Raw genomic sequence first — 25,429 nt, 5'->3', positions numbered from 1 at the left:
GTCGTGGAGCTGCACCCAGCCCAGCAAATGGTAAGTGGTCCAACGCAACGTGTAGATGGGGTACAGACGCCTGGGAAGAGAACAGTGATTTACTTGCTGCAGGGGTCCTAGCCTGTTCCGTAGCCAAAACATTTATCTTGATGGTCCAATTTCTGGTTTATGGTAACTTCCCACTTCCACCTACCCCCTGGATGTTGATAGTGAGAGATATAGAGATAGTACTAGGATTAGATATCAAGATGAAATGGTAAAGATGCTTTCTTGTTGGATATAGCCATTGCCTGGCATGTGTATGGGCTAAATGTTGTTTGATCAGCCCAAGTGCAGATGCTGTCTGTACTTTATTGATTAATAAACTGCCATGAGTCCCTAAAGTAAGAATAGTACACATGCACAATTTTTTAAAAAATAAAAATCATCCAACATCAGGTTATAGACAAACAGGCTTATTTGAGAGCACTAGCCTTCGGAGCATTGCTCCTTCATCAGGTGGTTGTAGTGTATGAGGAATTCTGTGGAATTAAAAACCAACAATTTATTTACCTACGTAGTTGAACTGCAATGTCAAGGGTTCCAATCTCCATGCTTGGGCATATAACAATTACTTTAAGCAAACAAAAACTCAGAGCATGGTTTTACTTAATCAATTGCTTGCAACACTGACCCAGAAATAAATATTTGTTTTAAAAAATTCAAAAATGCAATTGAGGGCATAAATATCAACGAGTGGAGTTTTCCTGTAATTTTGTTTAAAGAGGGTGATGAAATGTTTTGATTGTCCCATCCGATACAATAACTCCATACTGATAAAAACAAATCATTAATCCAGTAATAATTTCTGGAGTTGGATTTAAACACTTCATTAATTTAATCTTTCTTTGGCTTTCGTCCCTCAACATGCTCCTTTCATCCCCATTTCCCAGCATCCTCCACCTCTATGGTCATCATCTGTATTCCTCTGTACCACAATTGTTCAGAGCTTGGCTACAGCCAGGAATCTTAACAGAACTAACCTGAACATCACAGTAAGAGGAATCGTTCCAATGTGTATTTTTGTGTAGTGAGACTCACTGGTCTATGTTTAAAAAGTGTGACCTATTTTGATGCATTATGCACCTAAAAATAAACAGGCCCATCTGTTTAAGTGGGCTTGTGATCTGCTTTGGAGGATGAATCTTGCTCCTAACATGTCAGTGAAGTTGACAGCTCCATTAATGATGGCAGCAGATGTGTGCTGGAAAATAAGGCAAACACTCGGCTTTCTGTCGCCAAACAACTGAAGCAAATTGTGGCTCAAAATTTTGTTCCTATTTCTTTGGGTTGCATGGGAAGGTCCACAGAATTATTACAATGCACCTATTGTGTAAATAAACAGAGGAAGAACAGGAAACATCAAGTCAAATTAATGCAAGGCCAAAGTGTCAGAATGTTCTTCATTTCGAAGTAAATACTGAACCAGTGGATCGGGGGATAACTTGTATGGTGAACTATATTCACTGAATTCTTTTAAGCAAGTCAAGGCTCAGTGTTACACTAGAGGGAGAGGGCTTCGTCAAATAATGGTGCTCCAAAAGCTTATACTTTCAAATCAACATGTTGGACAATTGGCCAGAGAATCTCTTGGATTATTGTCAATTATGGAACAAGAGGGACAGGACCTTTTCCAGACTTGTGTCCCCATGACTCAGCTAAGCTTTTACTTCAGACCGTAAGATTGCAGATGGAGTGCAAAGTGCATGTTCCATGATACACTCTGCACGTGGCTAGCATCCTGGAGGAGCTTGCAGCTCTTTTAGTGGCTGTCTGTCACTTTTCAACTGTTTAGGTAAAGTATTAGTTTCCATCAATGTCAACATGTAATGACACAGCATTCTCGACTCCACTGAAATGCAGAGTAAGGCAAAAATTATGTTGGACCAAAGGGTTTGAAATGATGATTGGTGGCTAAACACTTTATCAAACAACCAAGCTTAACAGGAGAGCCATAAAGGATTGTAGAAATAGTGATGAGGAGGATTAAATGATGACAGCTGACACCGTTATCTTGGGTACTAGGTTACCAATCATGTGTGGTCAAGGGTTTGGGGGTTATTCTTTGTACATTTAAAAATTCCAATAATGGTTCAAACTACATATCATAAAAGTTCAATGGAAACACTCAAAAGGAAAATGAATAAGTACAGTGCCAATCACCAAGGTGATGATGAATGCAGCAGCTGCCACAATAAGATGTGAACCATGACTGTGGACTCCGCATGGTCCCCACATTATGGACGCCCAAATGCAGACATATCCAGGGAAGCAGGGCAAACAAGACAGGCACTAACCACCTTCACCACAGTTCACGACCTCAACCCAGGGTTAGCCACCTTGACCAGTCCCAGGAGGTGGTCCACATGGAGGCCATTCGATCTGCCCAACCCTGCCCACACAAGATGTGGGTAGATCAAAAACATGAGGCTAAAGCGTGATCAAATATTTTAAAGCAGCCTCTTTAAATAATTAAATTGGAGCTAACTAAGTTAAATTAGCCCCATAGTAAACTGTTTTCTGACTTATTATTATCAGTGCCAATGGCAGGGCAGGATAGGGACAGGTCCATAATTTCCAATTGTGAGACTTGCCAGCACTTTCTTGCCTTCAGTTCATTCCCAGCAGACCATAATCTGTTGCTTTTCCCACTAATTTCCTGAGTGATGGGAAGTTTCCAGTTGGCAAACAGACTGCCCACAAATATTGGAAAGGAGGCAGACTCCCAGTTGATGGTGAGAATGAGGAAACAGCATATGAGGAAACCATACACAGTCTCTTGAGCCAGTTACTCCTTTCATAGCTGATCTATGGCCTAACGCCATATCTCTCCTTTGGCCCATATCCCTTAAATCCTTTCCTTAAGCAAAATGTATTTCAGATTTAAAAATCAAACACGCCCAACATCCACTGCTGTTTATGGAAGAAAGCTCTAAACAACCACCACCCTGTCTTTTCTTGTTAATATCTTGAATACTTTGATCAGATCACTTCTTAAAGTGTCTGTATTTTGGAATCCTCAATATTCTTGAGCTGGAACATGGAAGAGGTGGTTGCCTCTTGTTGACGAGTCCAGAACAAGGGCCAAATGTTTAAAAATCAAGGTCATATTTTAAGACTGAGATGAGGAGACATTTTTTTGTGGACCACACATCTTTGGAACTTTCTACCAAGGTGGCAGGGGGTGGAGCCATTAAACATTTTCAAGGCAAATGTAGATTAATTCCCTTGACTAACCAAAATAACTGTCTAAAAGCTTATGTGTATTCGTAAAATGAATCACTCAGCCATGACCATATTAAATACTGGAGTAGTTTATCAAAGGGGGTTAAAATGGATTCTTTCTGTTCTTAATTCATTTGTCTCAACTCCTGTCTCCAATTGATGCACAAATGGCAAACAAAATCTCGCCTGGAGGATAAATCTAACAGTAGTAGTCGCTTAGGATTCCTGTAGTGTCGTGATAACTCCCTGCCTCTGGGCCAGAAGGTCTGAATTCAAGGTACCACCTGTACCAGATGGGTGTCAGAACAGATTGATTCCAAACTCTGTGGATGGTAGAAATTTGAAATAAAAGGGAAAATGCTGTAGAAACTTATCAAAGCTACTGCCAGACATGTTTGGCTTTTAAAATTGCAAGGAATTTGAAAAAGAGGGACTCAAAGGGGTTTCAGCCATCTTTAGGTGCCTGCTCTTTTCCTTCCTAGCAGCAAGTTATGGTTTCTTCATTGCAATGCCCTCCAGTTTCCAAACCCAATATGACTTTTTTGGTTGAATGGTGAGTATTCCCTCATTACTATTACTCTATCCAAATTGGAGTGTCCATGCAATTCTATGCAGGGTCAGGACCTAGAAACTATCCAAAAGGTCAAAGTTCTAATCAGACAACAAAGTTTCAATCCATAGAAGAAAGATGAAGTCCACATGGCCTCATGCTTGTTCCAGTAATTTTCTATTAGAAATAAAAGCTCCTCATGGACCCGGTTCCCCTGCTATTTGTTCTGAACCCTGACAATTTTTTCCTTCTTACATATGCTCCAAGATTCCTATTTTGAACAAGAGTCTGCTTTTAAGGTTGCGCTTTCCAGGTCACAACAAGATACTGCTGAATGACAGCCAAATTGTTCTTCATTGTAAAAGAGTCAGACAATGCCAGAAATTATCGAGCAAGTTTCCTCTGATCATTGATGGCTGTTATTAAATCCTCCATGGGATAAGACTTCAGCTGTGTTCCAACAAGTCTAAAAGTGGATTATTGCAGCTATTACCATTAGTCTGCACCACACTGCTGAGTGAGATAACTCTCGCTTTTTCCCCCAACCTTGTTCGGCTGCTGGAAGGTCTGCTTCCATATATTATTTCAGGTAAGTACAGCCAACAGAATGGAATACAAGGACAGGGGTTACTGCCCTGCACAAATCAGTCTGAATATGCATCAACATGAAAAAGATGATCATACGGAAACTAAACTGTCAGCACAGAAGAATCCACCTGGGACAGACCTAATGCAGCACACAAAATGTATTTAAACCTGCTAATACCACCGCCTCCATCTTTCAGAAAAACTATGCATTAAGTGTCATTCTTCTTCACTTACAGGTTGTATAACACAGTAACCGGTTTCCACATGGACGGTTTAATTTTGGCCTTTTGTGCATTTGCCTCTTTTTATCCCATCTGTGACACCCATCTACTATAATCCTGTGCTTCAGGGTTCCCTCACATAAACCTTTTCACCTGACCATCCATCACCACCTCAATTTGAAGATGTCTTGAATCCCTCTTAAGTGGAATATCGATAGTTCCTTCAAATCAGTTCCTCCAGTCTTTGATATTCAATTCCCGGTATATAACTTACATGTGGAACAGTTTAGGGGTCAGTTTCTACGAAATGTACAGGATTGAGCAGTGATGCCAATCATGTCAATGCACTTTTTCCCTTTAAGCAAACAATTGAACCTCTGTTGTAATCTGTTCACTTTAACCTCAATTGAAGTGAGCAAGAATTCCAGTTAAAAAAAGTTTCCACTTTGGTTGAGAGAAGCCATTCAAATATGAGAGAACAGGTGCTCTGGTATTAAGTCACTGACAAAGCCTGAATTTATTGCTTATTCCAAAATGCCCACAAGATGACTGAGAGAGATCATTGCAAACCTTTGCAGTCAATGTTTTGGCATGGTGTGAATACAGCCACAGTACTGTTCACATTTACCATCAGAAAAATATCCCACGTGTGAATGAAGTTGTAGTATACAATGTAACCTTTTTTTTTTGAGTTGCATTTATTCTTGAGTTGTTTGAACAATACAGATTAAAAATGGGTATTTTCCAAAAACATTTTTAATCACCATGTCAATACAGCTCCTGAGTGTAATCCTATTACCCAGCTAAAATAAAAAGACCAAAACACAACCTTTCCTGGTACTCTATGATTCAGCGTAGCAGCAATATCATTTCAAAAATTGTTTAAACATTTAACATTTTTCTTGTTGCACACAGCCTGCTTTTTAAAACCTCCTTATAGGTTCATGAATGGGTGCAATTAAAAGAGATTTGCAATAGTGATTAATCTAGTTGGGCACAGACCAGTTTTGTGTATGGGCCTGGCTTCTAGCTAATTTTTTTTTTAAAAACAGGGACAAAAGCACACCAGTACTTTCATAGCCATCGCAGTCTCTACATCAATGCACATCTTTGCTTTCTATTTCAAATGATTATGGCACCGCGGGTTTCATTGAAGACCATTTGTAGTTGAAGTTCCACAATTGTTTGGGACAACTTTCCCATTTCACCAGGATTACATTAAAAATGACACAAACAAGGCAAAATATCAGGCCAAGGAACACAACAATGACAACCATGAACGTAGCAACTCTCACAAATGTAAAAGTTCAGGGCATTTAATTATGAGCTAATACTGCACAGGAGCAGGGTGAATTTTGAGAGGGATGGAGACTGATGTTATAGGCAACATGAGTATTGAATGTGCTCTTGAAGACATAAAAGTTTCCGCAGTAACATTCCACGTATATGAATGATAGAGACATCGATTATGTTGCAAGCTGGCATCCAGAATCAGAGGAACAAGAATAGAGCAAGACTTTGTAGCTTAATTGGTCTTTTCAGAGTCACTGGAGCTAATGCAAAGTAACCTTCTCAAGATCATTGTGTCTCCACAACCATTGAGTTCAGATCTTTATTATTAGCATTCCCAACAAAGTGAGTGTGTTTGAATTACCATGCATCCATGTTCTCTACTCAAATAAGTACACATAGGCCCATCAACCAAGTGTCAGTGGGATGGAAACATTTGGAGTCAGTCTAGAGTGAAAGCAAGTTACCCTCAATCCCAACGGATTGCCTATAGAAGAGGAAGTGGAATGGCTCTTCTTTTTGATATGCATTTCTGACCTATTTTGGATATACCAGGCAGAATTCCAAAGCTGCAGACAAAATGTGGATGTAAGATAACTGGCAAAACAGCCAGAGGTGACAAGAGAAGAAATGATTTTAAGTAGCAAATTAGTACAATCTGGAGTTGAACAGCCTGAAAGACTGGTGGAAAAACATCCAATCGTACATTTCAAAACAGCAATGAATAAACTCAAGTGAAGGAAATTTACAAGTCTGTAGTTAATGTGACTTAAGTTTTCAAAGAGCCAGCAGACACACAACGGACCAAATAGTCACCTTTCAATACTGTTTTTTTTTAATTCAATGATCATATAGATACAAAACTAAATTGGCCCAGACTCAAAAGCATATAATTAGTAAATAGGAACATGTGGTATCAGATACAGAGACAGAGACAATGTTAATACATTACATTCACATTGAAGCCTGAAGCCTCTAGTACAATTACAGTATATTAGTGCTGACTGAATGTCTTTGTACTGCAAAAGCCATCTGTTCATATCACAAAATGATTTCTATGGTTCAGCATCCACATCAAAACAAGTATTGGCAATTGTGTCAAAGTTTTGACTTGCAGGTTTTGTTCTTAAGCTTCCCTTAAGGTAGATTTCAGCGACCTGTAACCAACATGGACACCCTGATAGTAAACAGTGAGGGGATAGCTTTCACAGATGCATAATTTACATTGGTGATGGAGTACTACTTTGTGGGAATTTATCAGGGACTTTCATGTTCAAGAGAACTGTTAAGATCACTTTTCATTACCTTTATATCACAGGCACAAAGAGGGAGTGTCACACAGGAAAATCGCAGCGGCTGTGTGAAGTGTTGGATGAGAAAGGGTTAATCGTGGAGCTAAAGTGAAGATTTGCCCATTCTGATACATAATGCAGCCACAGGGTTTTTATTCCACAGATCAGCACTTTGTGTAGCATGGGCTGATGTAGTTGAAGACACTCGGTTTTGTGATCCTCACATACAATAAAACTTGTATAAAGTTACTAAGATACAATGTATTGAGGCTTGTTTGTGCACCCTTCATGAGAAACCACTGTAGTTTCCCCGAGACTAGCATACATATGAATGAGTATTGGCATTAACCAGGAACTGAACTGAACTGAACTAGTTACCGTGGCAACTATGCTGGGTAAAAACAATGACTGCAGATGCTGGAAGAGCACAGCAGTTCAGGCAGCATCCAAGGAGCAGCGAATTCGACGTTTCGGGCAAAAGCCCTTCATCAGGAATAAAATCAGAGAGCCTGAAGCGTGGAGAGATAAGCTAGAGGAGGTGGGGGTGGGGTGAAAGTAACAGTATAATAGGTGAGTGGGGGAGGAGATGAAGGTGATAGGTCAGGGAGGAGAGGGTGGAGTGGATAGGTGGAAAAGGAGATAGGCAGGTAGGACAAGTCCAGACAACTCATGGGGACAGTGCTGAGCTGGAAGTTTGGAACTAGGGTGAGGTAGGGGAAGGGGAAAAAGTGAGGAAACTGTTGAAGCCCACATTCATGCCTGGGGTTGAAGTGTTCCAAGGCAGAAGATGAGGCGTTCTTCCTCCAGGCGTCTGGTGCTGAGGGAGCGGCGGTGAAGGCGGCCCAGGACCTCCATTTCCTCGGCACAGTGGGAGGGAGAGTTGAAATGTTGGGCCACGGGGTGGTGTGGTTGATTGGTGCGGGTGTCCCGGAGATGTTCCCTAAAGCGCTCTGCTAGGAGGCGCCCAGTCTCCCCAATGTAGAGGAGACCACATCGGGAGCAACGGATACAATAAATTATATTAGTGGATGCGCAGGTAAAACTTTGATGGGTGTGGAAGGCTCCTTTAGTGCCTTGGATAGAGGTGAGGGAGGTGGTGTGGGCACAGGTTTTACAGTTTCTGCAGTGGCAGGGGAAGGTGCCAGGCTGGGACGGTAGGTTGCTGGGGGACGTGGACCTGACCAAGTAGTCACGGAGAGAACGGTCTTTGCAGAAGGCGGAAAGGGGTGGGGAGGGAAATATATCCTGCTGGTGGGGTCTTTTTGGAGGTGGCGGAAATGTTGGCGGATGATTTGGTGTATGTGAAGGTTGGGAGGGTGGAAGGTGAGCACCAGGAGCATTCTGTCCTTGTTATGGTTGGAGGGGTAGGGTCTGAGGGCGGAGGTGCGGGATATGGACAAGATGCGTTGGAGGGCATCTTTAACCACGTGGGAAGGGAAATTGCGGTCTCTAAAGGAGGCCGTCATCTGGTGTGTTCTGTGGTGGGTGCAACATGGCACAGTGCAAGTGTCTCTACTTCTGAACCACAAGTCTGGGTTCAAGTCCCACTTCAACATAGGTGTATCATATATCTCAATAGGTAGACTTCAAAGCATTTACTGGATGTTCTTTTGGGGCAGTGGTAGTGTCCCTGAGATAGGAGTGCTGGGTTCAAGTCTCAACTGATCCAGAGGTATGTCATAACATCTCTGGAGAGGTTGTTTAGAACATATCTATAGACATACAAACTGTGCAGCTCCTGCTAAAGCTGCTTTATTTCAAAGCTGCTTTAATCCCTAAACAATACAAGTGCAGCATATTCCTAAAAGTGTATCTTTACAATTATCAGTGGGTTTTTTTTAAAATTTCTGAAATTTTTCTAAATAAAATTATAAGCTTGTCCCAACGTAAAATGCACTGCAAATTTTAGACTCCAGTGAGAACCTAAAATGTTTCTTCCACTTACTCCCATACCAGTGGAGATGGGGGCATCTCAAACGGCTGAACAACTGTGGAGCTGGTAAAGCTTTTAAATACAGCAGACTGTGGATTGATGCATAGTGGAACCCTGTTCTCTTTCTGCTGTTCCAGAATGAATTGATAAATAAGTTCTTCAACTTGCCAAACAGATGTCAGGTTTTTTTTCAAAGCGGTCATCAAATTTTGGATTCGTGATGGATTCAAAATCATTGGTGTAAACACATCCTGTGCATGTGGCATAACAGCATTTTCACATACACATGTGGTATCAGAGGTGCCCTTCATTCAAACATGGATAAGCCAGGGCATCCTTTTTGAAGGATCAAAACCTAGCATTCTGCAGAGATGGCGGACAGCTTCATAGGTAGCCTGGCTGGATAGTGTGTAAAGGACAGGAACTGATAGCTGTTTACGAGGACCCCTGAATATGAGCGCCTTGGCACCTTCACATGCTGTCCACATGGCTTCTAGTGATGGAGCTCCCAATGATGAAGTCCAACTGCTGAATAGGACTTTGAGCCTGGAGTAAGATTCAACAGCCTACAGATCAGATATCAATGGCAGCTACCCATCAGGATTTCTGGTGCTTGGTAATGCTGAGTGACAACTTCCTGGGTCACATGACAGGACTCAAGTTCTTCTACACTTCCAAGACCAAATCAAAGTCACAAATCTTAAGTACACATTTGCTGTTCACAAGAAGGTTCCCTAGTTTGATACCGGTGTAAAATGCCAGCTGAATGCAGATACTTCAGCCCTCAAAATTTGGTACAGAAAAACTTTGACATGATCTGAACTCACTTGTTGCAGAGGCATGATTTTGTGAAGGTTACTTTGCATTAACTCGGTAACAATACAGATTTCTTCAAAGTAGTCAATGTGTGGTGGTTGGAGTATATCAAGTGCAGAATGCACATTATCAAGTTTGAAAAAGCAGAGCATCTTCAGCTCACCGAAGACCCACTTGCAGGAAACTAGATTCTGGAAGACAATTGGGCATAAGTGCAACTCTCTTTCCATCCCTCAGATCAGTTACTTCCTAGACTACTCCAAAGGCTCCGTATCTGTTGGGCTCGATGTCCAGCTGAGGTACCTTGACAACGGCTATGGCAGCATGAATCTGCTTGGAGGCCTGGGTTCAGCATCACCACTGCCGTAGCTCAGTGGTTAGCACTGCTGTCTCACAGCGCGAGGGACCCAGGTCCGATTCCTGCCTTGGGTGACTGTGAAGTTTACACATTCGCCCCAAGTCTGCGTGAGTTTCTTCCAGTTACCTCCCACAATCCAAAGACGTGCAGGCCAGATGAATTGGCCATGTGAAATTGCCATAATGTTCGGTCCATTAGTCAGGGATAAATATAAGGGCGGGGGGGGGGGGGGGGGGGGGGGGGGGGTGGGGAAAGAATGGGTCTGAGTGGGTTGCTCATCAGAGGATCCATATGGACGTATTGGGCTGAAGGACCTGTTCAGGTATCTAATTTAATCTAAAACATGGGGCTACAAAAGCAGGTCAGAAGCTAGGCATTCTTCAGTAAATAACTCATTTCCTGTCTCCCCACTTCCAGAGCACCACATACATGGCACAAGTCAGGAGTGCGATTGAATACTCCCCACTTGTCCAAATGAGTGCAGTTCAAACAATAACCTGAAAGCTGACACCATTCTGTACAAAGCAGCCTGCTTGACTGCCGCCACATCCACTCCCTTCAGCACCAATGCTCAGCTGCAGCAAAGTGTACTGTCTACAGCAGACCTGGGCATTTTACAGCCTGGGGGCCATACCCGGCCCTTTGGTCGCTCCTGTGCGGCCTGCATGAGGTCAATCTTAAGTTAGAACATAAATGAAAAAGTATTTACACTATGTATGCAAAACAACTGTGTTGCTTTTGTTTTAAAAAGGATGTTTTTAATGTATGGACGCACATGCGCGTGAACAGCTAAAAGCGATGCTTGCTGGCTAGCCCTCAAAATGTCAGCTCACGCCAAGACAAGTTATGTCATATCCCACAAAATCACCAAAAACAGTAAACTATTGTCTGATGGAGAGTTTATTAAGGAGTGCTTGTTGGACTCTGCAGAACTAATATGCCCGGAGATGTGACTGCACTTATGAACGAACTAAATGTGAAACTGCAGTGCAAGGACCTTTTTGTGCATGAAATGTACAACTTGGTGAAGGCTTTTATGAGAAAGTTGCAGCATCTCTCAAGCCAAATGGAGGAAACATTCTCACCCACTTGCCAACACGAAAGGAAGCCACACCTTCAGCTGATCGCCTCCACAAGTACTCATGTTAGAAGCACTGCATGGTGAATTTTCAAGGCGATTTGAAGACTTTAAAATGGTTGAGAATGAAATGCACATGATTTTTTCCCCCCATTCACATACAATGTGGAGAATGCACCTCGTGATGTTCAGCTTGAACTCATTGACCTGCAGTCTGACACACTTTTGGCAGAGTACTTTAGGTCATTCGCCCTGCTTGATTTTTACTCTTCTCTCAAAGAGGAGGAGAACTTTCCACACAAGGAGGCATGTGCAGAAGATTCTAGTTCTCTTTGGATCTATCTATATATACACACACAAACAAACAAACAAACAAACATTCTCAGTGATGAAGTTCAACCAATCCAAATAGAGATCCTCTATCACGGATGATCACCTCTCAGCTGTCCTTCGCATATCCACCTCAGACACTCAACCAGATTTCAGTGCACTTGTTCAAGCCCAAAACAGAGTGGATTTTTCTCACTAAACAAGTAAAATGAACTGAAAAACATCAAAAACACTTATTGCTTTTTTGTATTGAGTGGATTGTTGTTTGTAATACTGAACAATAATGAAACAACTTTTCATTATTGGTTTGTGAGATTAACATGTTTAAAAAGTGAAATACTGAAATTGTTTTTACTGTTTATTTCTTCTATATTTGACCTACTCCACAATTTCATATCTTTATTGTAACAGAACCTTTATTCTTTTGATTATAAGTTTCAGTGCAAAACTATATAATTTAGTATTTTTCTTACAATGGCAGAAAATTAATACCGAGCAGAATTATCTTCAACTTATTGTTGGTTCGGCTCTCCAAAACAACTCCGGTTTCTCATGTGGCCCCTTGGAAGAATTAATTAGCCACCCCTGGTCTACAGTAAACAACCACCACCATCTAGAAAGACAAGGGCAGTGGAAAAATGGGAATACCACCACCTCGCATTTGCCCTCCAAGCCATTCACCGTCCTGACTTGCAAACATATCACAGTTATTTTAGTGACATGGAGTCAAAAGCACTCCTTACAAGGCACTATGCATCTATCTACACCAAACTTACAACAGCAATTCAAGAATGCAGCTCACCATCACTTCCTCAGGGAAGCGAAGATGAGCAGTAAATCCTGGGCCAGCCAATGAAGCCCACATCCCATGAATGAAGAATAGAATAGAATACAGGTCAATCAGCCACAAACTTGCTCACACCAAGATTGCAGCGGATCTAATTTTTCGATATTCTCATCTACCCTAAATAAATTCTCACATCTTTGCTTAACAACAAACTATCTACATTAGCCTATTTATAGTGTTCCTTTGTTCTGGATTCTCCAAGAGGAAACATCCTGTCTACATTTACCCTAGCAAGGAATCTCAGGATTTTACATGTAAATTAAATCACCTCATAACTCTAACCCTCCATGGATACAAGCTGAGCCTGTTCAAATATTTTTCATAAGATAGTTGACCCATTCTAAGTATTAGACCAGTAAGCTTTCCCACCTTTTCTCCCCACAGGTGCTGCCAGACCTGCTGAGTTTCTCCAGCAGTCTCTTGTATTTGTTTAAACTTTTGAGAATTGCTACAATGCATTTATATCCTTCCTCAAAGGAAAAGCCAATACAGTATTCTAGATATGGCCTCAGCAGTGCAATGTAGAACATAAGCATAACCTCCCAAGTCTAGTATTCAATTCCCCTTGGAATATACATAACAGTAAAAAGGAGAAAATGAGGACTGCAGATGCTGGAGATCAGAACGGAAATGTGTGTTGCTGGAAAGGCGCAGGTCAGGCAGCAAAGGAGCAGGAGAATCGATGTTTCAGGCATAAGCCCTTCTTCGGGAATGAGGAGGGTGTGCCAAACAGGCTAAGATAAAAGGTAGGGACAAGGGACTTGTGGGAGGGGCGTAGGTGGTCCACCTATCACATTCCCAACGCCCCTCATTCCTGAAGGGCTTATGCCCGAAATGTCGATTCTCCTGCTCCTTTGCTGCCTGACCTGCTTCGCTTTTCCAGCAACACATTTTTCAGCTCATATACGTAACAGTACACTAACACTTTCAATTCATATGGCAGATCATTTAATCCTTCTGCATGTCAAAACTTTGCAGACTCTCACAGAGATAGTATATTTCATTTTTATTCTGCCTAATTTTGAGAAATCTCATTTTGCCACAGAATAATCCTTTTCCCAAGTTTGTGCACTTGCACAACTTACCCAGATGCTATTCACAACAAGCATTCTTACCAATCTTTATCATGCCGGCATTTTTAGTAACCATGTCTTCAGCTCCTTCATCGAAGTCATTTAGATCAATTATAAAAGGTTGAGGCCCCAGTACTAATTACTGTGACAAGCCAGCCGTTACATCTTGCCAACCAGAAAATTACTAATTTATGACTTCTTTTCCTGTTAGTTATCCAATCTTCTATCCAATCTAGAGTGCTACTCATAATACCATGAGATTTTACTTTTCACAATAACCTTTGATATGGTACCTTATCAAATGCCTTCAGAGTCAGAAAGAGAATTGGTGACAGGCATTAAATTGTGGCCTCATTTAATCTCTCAGTTAACTGTAAAATTTTGCATCATTTTGCGCAAGAACAATAGCGTTCTCCTGCTGTATTGACCAAAATTTATTGTGCAATCATTAATTGTTTTTTATAAACTTGTGAAAAGTGGGCATTGCTGACTGGCCTGTTTTTATTGCCTGCCCCTAGTTGCCCTTGTGAAGGCGGTTGTGAGACGATTTCTTGAACTGCTGCAGTCCTCCGGCTGTAGCTAGATATACACTACCCTTAGCGAGAATATTCAGAATTGTGAGCCATCGCCAGTGAAGGAATGGCAATATACTTCCAGATCAGGATGGTCAGCAGTTTAGAGGTAAACTTGCAGGTGGTGGTGTGCCCAAGTACCTGCTGCCATTGTCCTGCTAGATGGAAGTGGTTGTGGGATTGAAAGGTGCTGTCTAAGGATCTTTGGTGAGTTTCTGAAATGCATCTTTTAGGTAGTACACACTGCAGTTTTTGACCATCGCTGTCGGAGGGAGTGGATTCATGTGTCATATCCACAAGCACTCTCCAGGCAAGTGAGGAGTATTCCATTATACTCCTAACTTGCACCTTGTAGACAATGGACAGATTTTGGGGAGGCAGGAGCTGAATTACCACGTGGCATTCCTACCCTCTTAGCTGCTGCTGTGGCCACTGTATTTATATGGAGTGTCGAGTTGAGTTTCTGGTCAATGGTGGCTGAAGGTGTGGTATTCAGTGGTAGTAAATCGCAATGTCAAAGAATGGTTGTTAGATTCTCTTGTGTGAAGTAGAAATTGTCTGGCATCAATGTTACTTGCCACCGTTCAGCGCAAACCTGGAGGTCATCCAGATATTACTGCATTTGAACATAGGACTACTTCAGTATCTAAGGAGTCACGAGTGGTGCTGAACATTGACAAACATCTCACTTCTGACCTTTTGATGGAGACAAGGTCATTGATGTTGCAGCTGAAGATGGTTGGATCAAGAACACTACCCTGAGCAACTCCTGCAGACTTAAGATGACAAATTGCATGCCAGTTTTCATTTAAGGGGCTTGAAGTTCAAAAAAATAAGCAAAAACAAAAATCACTAATTATGGAAAGTTTCAGCAAGATCACACTTGGTATCCATCCATAATTTTATTCTGCATATCGAAAGAACGTTATATAGAATCATAGAGATGTACAGCATGGAAACAGACCCTTCGGTCCAACCTGTGCATGCTGACCAGATATCCCAACCCAATCTAATCCCACCTGCCAGCACCCAGCCCATATCCCTCCAAACCCTTCCTATTCATATACCCATCCAAATGCCTCTTAAAATGTTGAAATTGTGCGAGCCTCCACCACTTCCTCTGGCAGCTCATTCCACACATGGACCACCCTCTGTGTGAAAAAGTTGACCCTTCGTTCTCTTTTATATCTTTCCCCTCTCACCCTAAACCTATGCCCTCTAGTTCTGGACTGCCCGGCCCCAGGAAAAAGACTGTCTATTTATCCTATCCATGCCCCTCAATTTTGTAAACCTCGGTCACCCCTCAGCCTCCGACACTCCAAGGAAAACAGACCCAGCCTGTTCAGCCTCTCCCTGTAGCTCAGATCCTCCAACCCTGGCAACATCCTTGTAAATCTTTTCTGTACCCTTTCAAGTTTCACAACATCTTTCCGATAGGAAGGAGACCGGAATTCCAACAGTGGCCTAACCAATGTCCTGTCCAGCCACAACATGACCTCCCACTCCTGCACTCCGTACTCTGACCAATAAAGGAAAGCATACCAAACGCCTTCTTCACTATCCTATCTACCTGCGACTCCAGATCTTGTTGTAATCTGAGGTAACCCTCTTCATTGTCCACTGCACCTCCAATTTTGGTGTCAGCTGCAAAGTTACTAACTGTACCTCTTATGCTCGCATCCAAATCATTTATGTAAATGACAAAAAGTAGAGGACCCAGCACTGATCCTTGTGGCACTTCACTGGTCACAGGCCTCCTGTCTGAAAAGCAACCCTCCACCACCACCCTCTGTCTTCTATGTTTAAGCCAATTCTGTATCCAAATGGCTAGTTCTCCCTGTATTCCATGAGATCTAACCTTGCTAATCAATCTCTCATGGGGAACCTTGTCGAATGCCTTATTGAAGTCCATATAGATCACATCTACTGCTCTGCCCTCATCAAGCATCTTGTTACTTCTTCAAAAAACCGAATCAACTTTGTGACACGATTGCCCATGCACAAAGCCATGTTGACTATCCCAAATCAGTCCTTGCTTTTCCAAATACATGTACATCCTGTCCCTCAGGATTCCCTCCAACAACTTGCCCACCACTGAGGTCAGGCTCACCGGTCTATTGTTTAGAAATTTTAATTGGAGGCAGTACACAAAGGTTCACTAGAGGATGACAGTTGTTCTGTAATGGGATGCTGAGTAAATTGGATCTACGCACAATGAAGTTCAAAAGGATGAGAAGTAATTTCATCAAAACATACTTATGGAAGTCTATAGCCACTCCTTCATTGGCGATGGCTCACAATCCTGAATATCTTCACTAAGGGTAATGGGGAAGTCAGAACCTAGGACAACACTCATTTGATAAGAGCTCAATCATTTAGGGCTGATACAAACTACCATTTACAAAGAGAGTTGAGCGTCTCAGGACTGTTGAGTGTGCTTTGGATGCTCCTTCATTCATTACATTCAAGATTGAGATTGACAGATTGTTGATGCTTCCACAGAATCATTCAGAAATCAAAGCAAAAACTTTTTCCCTCTCTCACCATAAATGCTGCCAGTCTTGCTGAGTTTGTCCAGCACTTTGATTTCATCGAGATTTCCAGCAGCCACAGCATTTTACTCTGATCAAAGATCAGGCACGATCACATTGAAAGTTGAAGCTGACTTGAAAGGTTGAATTGTTTACTCTTGCTTCTAAATGTTCTTAACCATGTAACTGTCCACTATTAACTTTCCTTGGAATGGACTAAAATGGGAGAAGAGATGACTTAAACCAAGGAACAGGGAAAGAAAATTTTTGTGGTATTTAAAACACATTATTGAAGCACAGTGTTGTATCTACAAGGCTGCTTTACTGGAACTGCAAAGGGGAAATTCCAGACAAAATAGCATTGGCGGCCAGTCTTCAGGGCAATTTTGCCCAGAGACAATTGGCTTTCTAAACACACCATTTGATGTGATATAAGAGGATGCAAAATAATAACTAATCACATGACTGGCTCCTGACCGGGTAGCTACATCTGTGTATGTGTGGACAATACAAGAGAATCACTCGGCCTGTGCAGAGAAAGCATCCACCTCCCTCGTCTCCCTTCTGTGTGGAGAAGTAAAAGAAATGAGATAGTAGCCAGCTACTTGCAACTTTGATTAATTTTTCACATTTGAGACACTCTGGGAATAATGGTGCTGGATTTCCAGTGCATTATCCCGGTGACTGACAACATCACAAAAAGACATTACCTCATAGATATCTCATTGCTGTTCATATGTCTGAAAGGACACACGGGTTTCATACAGGACAACAATTCAATAGTTGGAAAGCACGTGGAGATGTCCAAGGTTCATTAAGAGGTACTGCTGCAAATGAAGGCCCTTCCTTCAGTTCTCTATCAAAAAGTTATAATTACTACTGCTCAACTTTGACAGCAATTGTTACCACACTGCTCAGTACTGGATGGCTTCACAGCTGAGTCCAACCCTGCTCCAGTTCAATAATGTACTTCTGACATGCCCCTCCATTCCACAGCATATTGAAACAATTGCTGTCTCTGTACAGCTAAATCATGGCAAAACTGGATTCCAGTTTCCTGGCCCGTACCATGTAGTTTTCTCCTGGATAAACTCATTGAGGCAATACGAGTGTGGCAGTATGTTCTCCTTCTGTTAATATGAAACAAAATCTTTGTAAATTATTGCCTTGTACTTTACCTTAAAGTCAGGCAACCTGTAAGAAAAACAACTCCAAGACTGCAGAGAAGGTAGTGAAATTTGAGCCAACATATAAACTAAGTTTTTTTTTGAACATTATTAAATTCACCTTCAATTACACTGCTTTGTTTTTAAAAATGATGTTTTTGATACCAATTTGTATGGGCAGAACAATCACAACCTCTCGATCAGTCAGCGATTTCACAGCATCTATTCCAGTGGGGAACAGTGTGCCAATCAAATTTCTTCAGAAGCAAAATGTTTACAATTATGACTGAACTGTTGAAAACTTAAAATACCAAATGCAGATTTTGCATATTAATACTTCATGTGCTCCACCGCAAGAATCGGAGAATAGAAACTTATTAAAAGGCTACAACCACCTTTTTGAATTTGCCAACAGATTCATTTTATCATCAGTTTCTTAGCAAAGCACAAAACATTGAAAGCAACAGCAGGAATGGCAACTTTGGAAGGGCAAAACCCTAGCAAGAAGAACACTAAGGTGTTTTAACATCTAGGAAGTTGGCCAGTAAGCGCGCTCATAAAAATTGGCAGAATGCAGACTGGACCAGAAGGCAGCATTATAACAAATATGTGAGCTACCTTCTTGAACCGCTGTTTCTCTTAGTATGTAGAAACATCCACAAAACATTGGGGAGGGACTTCCAGAATTTTGTCCCAACAGTGAAGGAACAGTGATCTGGTTCCAATTCAGGGTGGTATGTATGACCGGGGGAGCATCGTGCAGATGGTGGTGTCTCCAATGCATCTGCTGGTCTTGTTGCTCAAAGTGACAAAGGCCAGTTACTGCAGTGGATCTTGGAGATGGCACACACTGCTCTTACTGTGCATTGGTGGCTAAGGTCAAGGACAGAGTGCCAAACACTTGGGCTGTTTTGTTCTGGATGGCATTCAGAGTATTGTGCCTTGGATACTGTGAACAGACTTTGGGGAGTCAGATGATGAGTTACTGGCCACAGAATTGCTAGCCTCTGACTTGCTCTTGTCAAATGTACATGACTGGTCCAGTTCAGTTTCTAGTCAATGGTAACCACAGGATGTTAATGGCAGGGGATTTAGTCACGGTAATGCTACTGAACGTCAAGGGACGATAGTTAGCATTCACGTTACACAAGTGTCTGGTAACAATTTTCTCCAGCATGAGAGAATCTATTTTCCTGTTAGTGCCTTGATTTTGTGTATGTCTTGCTGCATGTGGACACCAACTATTTCAGTATCTCAAAGTCATGAACTGTGCTGAACATTGTACAATTGTCAGGGGACAACCCCATTCCTGACCCTATGATAGAAGGAAAGTGATACGTGTATGGAATGAGCTGCCAGAGGATGTGGCGGAGACTGGTACAATTGCAACATTTAAGAGGCATTTGGATGGGTATATGAATAGGAAAGGTTTGGAGGGATGGGGCCAGGTGCTGGCAGGTGGGACTAGATTGGATTTGGATATCTGGTCGGCATGGATAGACTGGACTGAAGGGTCTGTTTCCATGCTGTACATCTCTGACTATGACTAGGTATTACTCCATGGAATGCATGCAGAGATACTCTGAAGTTGCGATGACTGAACTCTAAACAGCCATTGGTGAAGAGAGAACAAAAATGAGAGAAAGTGCCTATCTGGGCAGCTATTATGCATTTCCAAGCAGCTTCCTGAGAAAATCTGGCAATGTTTTGAGCATTGGCTTTCTGCCCTGAGATGTGAGAAGATCAAGATAGTTGAACAAATGAAAAGGAAAAAAAAAGATACATTGAAACAACAAATCTTGAACATAGCACTGGCATTGCCATTTACCGCAGGGGTCTATTGACAGCTTTGCAAACCGTAAAAGGATTTGTTTGTACCAGTAACATCCAGGTTCAACATGTATAGCCTTAAGTAGATAATATTATAATGCTCAATAAAGCAGATTGTGTTTGGATAGAAAGACCATTCCATGATCGACCATCCTCAAAAGCTATTAACATAAAACAAGCAATGACAGATATCAAAACATGAACTTAAATACGGTCTTGAATGATAAACATTTCTCACTTTTGCCTATTTCTTGTGTAATAGTCTGGAGATCAGTCATTTTCTTACAAGATTACGTCTATCTTCTCATCAGATCATCTGATTGTGCGTGGGCTGATTTTTCAATTAGGAGGAACTGAATATTTAAATAGTGTTGCTAGTCTCGCAAGCTGGCTTCTCAACAGGTGATTTCAGTGTGACAGCAACCTGCACGAGGGCGTATATCAGCCTTTCACTTGGCTACTCGTTGTGTGAAAATGCTTTCATTCTGTGTGCTGCAAGGATCCCAAGTAAAATTATCTGCTCCTGAAGCTGGACAATATGGCAATTTTTCAGGTCAAAGATTGAGAATTGAGAGATGGTGTCTCTGACTACTTACTTCTTTTCTGTGGTTTTCTCCGTGCCCACTTCCTTGGATGCGGAAGCATACAATATCCAACAATGCAGAAGACTTCCCATGGCTCCTGATCACTGCAGAATTATTGTCTTAGATACATTGATAACATTATAATATAGGTGGCGAAGTTTATTTTTGATTGTTTGCGCTTTAGCTTAATTTAGCATCAGTTAATCTAATAGGAACACCAGTTTATTAACAGCTCCCTGAAAAGGGCACTTGTGGTGTTGATTACTGTTAGGCAAACCACACCCTCAAAAGATCCAAATAAATTAGACCCTAGTGAAAGGAATTTCATCCAGGTAACAAAAAACAAATTGCTGGAAAAGCTCAGCATATCTGGGAGCATCTGTGGAAAGAAATCAGAGTGTTTCAGGTCCACTGACCCATCCTCATAACGGATGGTCGCGAGGAAAAAGTTGATTATGTGAGAAGACAAACAATTGCAATACTGCAGTCAATTAGAATTAGGAATTCAAATACATAATGAATAACTTTTCACATTCTACATAGCAAAATAAAAACACTGCCTCAAATAATCCAGTTCCCAATTTTATAATCGGCTGCATACAAAAATTGAAAGCCCCAATTTCTGACGACTTGTGCTACAAACTTACGTTGCAAGTGACCTTTTGCATGTCGAGTGTGTTATTGGACAGTTGCTATTCAATGGTTAAATTACAGCAAGACGACATAGCCATTAGAAACCCAGAGCTCTTCCTCAGTTTGAGATCATTTTCTACTACGTCGCTTTTGTAATCCCAATATTATCGGTTGCCTGACTCAACCTGATGCGACATTTTTTGCTGTTGCTACAGTGGGTATTGTTAAGTAGCATGAAAGCTGAAATATCGTTTTAAATTAACTTCTGCTAGATTACCTTTGCTTCCCTCAAGAATTAATTGTATCAAAAAATCAAATCACTTGCAACAGGAGCTTGGTGGGACAGAGTGGCATCTACTTAAATTTATGCCACATGAAGATCACAGTTCTCCTATTGCATCAATGTCTTGTGGTTTTGGCAGGGCTAAGAAACCATCGAGGTCTCAACTCTTCATCATTAACAAACACTTGCTTATACACAGATATGCACACCATATTCATCTCAGCAATTACTCCACTCTGTCAAATGGCCAGCTAACACTCACCGATGCTTTAACCTGAAAAAAATGGTTGCTTCGGCAAAACAGATGAAATAGCAAATGAAGAGATGGGCAGAAAGGTTCATCAAGTTTAAAAGGCCACACTTCCACCATCTGAAAAGTAACTTTTTTTTTAAAAAAGGTGTTAAACAGCAAACTGCTATTTACATAAGGTCTGAAATTACAAACAACTTCCAATAGAGGAAATTTTTAAACATATTACTACTTTGAAGTCAAATAGTCAGTATTTCAGGTTGATCACAATTTCGATTTGGCAACATGGATTGCTTTCATACCAATGACATGACCATCAGTCTAATAAAACTAGGATCATTACCTCACAGAAAGGATCACTTCCCAATTCCCCATCCTAAGCATGAAGCCATAATCATTTCAATACATATCAAATAGAAAGACGACAGACCCTTTGGTCAAATCGTCCATGCTAACCAAGCTCCCAAACTAAACTAGTCCCATTTGTCTGCATTTGGCCCATTAACCTCTAACTCTTCCTATTCACGTACCTGTCCAAATGTCTTTTAAAATGTTGTAACATCACCTGCGTCTCCCACTTTTTCTGGCAGTTCATTCCAAATAGTACCATCCTTTATTTTATATATAGCCCGTGTTTTTTTTTCCCCACACAAAAAACTGTGGATGCTGAGGATCTGACAAAAGCACAAAGTGCTGGGGAAACTCAGCAGGTCTGGCAGCGTCTGTCGAGAAAAATCAGAGTACATGTATACCGCCTATAGTCGTCAGATCAGTCATTGGGATGTAACCACTGGAATTTCTTTTTCTGCAGTTAAGGACTTGCTCATCATCCCCATTCATGAAAACTAGCACAAAGCATCGTACCAATATGTACTCTATTTCCTTGATGCTCATTATAGGTGTTCTCAGCTTCTCCCTAAAAAGACAGTCTGCTGATTTAGCATGTTGTGAAAAAATATCTAAATTGCTTTAGTTTTCACTGGCATCATTCTTTAATAATTTCCTCTCATCTCATCTGACATTTCTCAGCAATCCTTAACCAAGTCTTATACAATTCTAATCTTGCCCAGTTTATTTTTTAGTTTCCTCTACCATTCCAACATTGTTGTCAGAATTAAACAATTATAGCTGAAAATGCGTTGCTGGAAAACTAAACAATTATAGTCAATGAGATCTAGACACAGGTTACTTCAATTAAATATTTTTACTTTCATGATTGGTTTCAAATTTTTTATTTCAAGCCTGAAACAATTTATGATTAGCAAATTATTCTCTGTATTCTCATACAGAACTTCTGGATAGCAGTGGCCAGCACTTCTGCCTCTCAGCACCAGAGACCAGGGCTTGATTCCAGCCTCAGGCCACTGTCTGTACGGAGTTTGCATATTCTCCCAGTAGCTGCGAGAGTTTCTTCCAGGTACTCCTATTTCCCCCTCAGTTCAAAGATGTGCAGGTTAGGTGCATTAGCCATGGGAAATGCAGGATTACAGGGATGGGGTGGGACTGGGTGGGATGATCTTTGGGTCAGTGTATACCTGATGGGTTACTTCCACACTGAAGGGATTCTATGACCTCTACCCATCAGTCAACAATTAGTATTACTTCATCCTCAAAACATTAAACCAAATGGTTTCCACTAAGTCTTCTTCGGCTATTCCTACCTTGTTAATAGTTGTTGTGTAATAATGCCACACCTCCATGTAGCCACATGTCAACTCCACATGGTACTGCTAGCTATACTCAGACCAATAATGACAATTTCTCCACATATGACTCCAGTGGTTTAATGCCCAAATTCACTATTTAGACCTATTCTCCAATCAGCTGACACCTCTTGAAACATCTCTTCAGAATTCCAACAGGTTTTCACACTTGCTACACAAGCAACTCCCTCCACACTATTGCTTCTTTTGCCAATTATCTTCAATCTGTGCCCTCCTGTGAGAGATCTTTCCAGTTGAGCTTCTCCTTACCTACTCTGTGCATACTCTATTCTGAATTCCTCTCCCATCTCCCTTCAAAATTCACTTCACCAAACTTTCAGCTCCAACTTCTATTTATCAATCTTCATTACTGAAGTTGCTCATGCCAGGAACCATTCGAGTGAATTATTTTTGCACCCTCTCTATTGCTTTCACATATTGAATTGAATTTATTGTCACCTGAACCGAAGCACAGTGAAAAGTTTTGTCTTGCGAGCAATACAGGCAGATCACAAAGTAGCATAGATAAGTAAATAATAGGTAAACAGTGGCAAAAACATAAAACACAGGTACAGGCAAAAGTTAACAGTTTGAGAGTGTATTCAGTATTCGAACAACAGTAGGGTAGAAACTGTTGTTTCTGGTGCATGTGTTCAGGCTGCTGCAATTGTGGCATGCTAAAGGGATAATTCTACAGATAAGCCCAAAAATGTGTTTGATATAAGTTAATGATATTACTTTGTCATTCTATACACCAATTAATAACACCTAGGTCGCTGTATGCTTTACTTACCACATTCTCACCTTGCCCTGCCACTCTCAATGTATATCTGCAATGGCATACCTTATAGAATTAGGCTCTTTATTTTACACATTTTCATTATTTCTTCCCAGTTTTCTTCCTCCAAAAGTGAATCACTTCATGCTTCTTCGTATTAAAGCTTAACTACCCCACTTACCTGCCCAATCATACATCCTTCTGAAGTTTTGCGCCATCATCTACACAGGTCAGTACCTTTACGTTTCCTATCATCTGGCATTTTTTTTTAAAAAATGGTTCCCCATACACCAATGCCTAGGTCACTGAAATCCATCAGGAAAGGCAGGATCCTGTAACAAACATGAGGGAACTTCACTGCTAAATCTTTCTTCTGATCTATAAGCCATCCACTTCATCACAAATCTGTTTTCTGTCACTCAAATGAATTTATATCCATACCTTTATTGTTACTTTTCATTAATGCAATACAACTGCATATCAAACTCACCCAGACGACCATCAGGGCCAAGCGCTTCTACACTCTGAAGTTGCCTACCTGCCTCCCGTATTTCCTGAACTGTCAAAGGGGCACGAAGGAGAGAGGCCTGTTCCAAGGGAGATCCAGGTTCTTAAAATGTCTCCATTTTAGCCCTCCTGTCTTTGCAACCTTCAGACCGATACAATTTAGAGTAAAAGCTCCAAAAAGCCTCATTGATTTTTTGTAGCATCGTATGTAAGGACCCCAGCGCTGTCTCCGATTGCAGCAATGGATTGGGGAGCATGTTTTTTCCAAGTCAAGTACGCTAAATAATTCCCTGGCCTATCCCCATATTCGAACAGCCCTTGTCTAGCAAAAGCAAGTTCTTTCTTTGCATTTTGTGTCAATATTGAATTCAAGGCAACCCGAAGGGCCATGATCCGCTGTAGCTTAGTCACCGAGGCCCCGCAAAACGTGGGGCCTCCGCGGCTTTCAACCACGTCTCAAGTAGACGCTGCTGTTCCTCCTCCTGTTGTTTCTGGCTTGCTGAATAGGAAATAGCTAACCCCCTCGCAAAGGCCTTCATAGTCTCCCACAGCATGGATGGACTACTAGCTGTGCCTGAGTTGATAGTCATGAATTCCTGAAACTCCTTCAAAAAGTATTCCACAAATTTGGAATCCTTAAAAGGAGAAAAAGGGTCCAAACCCACATACCACAAACCTAGCCCCTCACTCTGGGCCTTAACCTCCAAATATACTGCCTCGTGATCAGAGATGCTATATTCCCAATTTTACAACCCATAATCAAATCCAGAAGGGCCGAGGGAGCCAAAAAGAGGTCAATCCTCTTGTGACATTTATGTGGGTTTGAAAAAAAGGTGAAGTTCCTGCCAGCAGGGTGAAGACATCTCCAAATATCCACCATCCCCAACTCCTCACATAAGTCAACACCTGCTTAGCCTGCAAAGAAATTGTTGAGGGCCCACAAGGCATCCTGCCTACTGTC

The 25,429-nt window shown here is 41.5% G+C and overlaps 1 protein-coding gene and 1 pseudogene across 1 annotated transcript in view; both read right to left on the bottom strand.

Moving 5' to 3' along the window:
- Positions 1–25,429, bottom strand: part of LOC132822385 (metabotropic glutamate receptor 7-like) — a 750,094-nt gene that overhangs the window by 643,632 nt on the left and 81,033 nt on the right. The window lies entirely within an intron of this gene.
- LOC132822441 (serine/threonine-protein kinase NLK-like) lies at positions 9,138–24,179 on the bottom strand (annotated as a pseudogene).

The sequence above is a fragment of the Hemiscyllium ocellatum genome, chromosome 14 (genome assembly GCF_020745735.1).
Source record: "Hemiscyllium ocellatum isolate sHemOce1 chromosome 14, sHemOce1.pat.X.cur, whole genome shotgun sequence".
Taxonomy (NCBI): domain Eukaryota; kingdom Metazoa; phylum Chordata; class Chondrichthyes; order Orectolobiformes; family Hemiscylliidae; genus Hemiscyllium; species Hemiscyllium ocellatum.
Note: the sequence above shows the minus strand (reverse complement) of the source record. Positions and strands in the feature narration are given on the sequence as shown.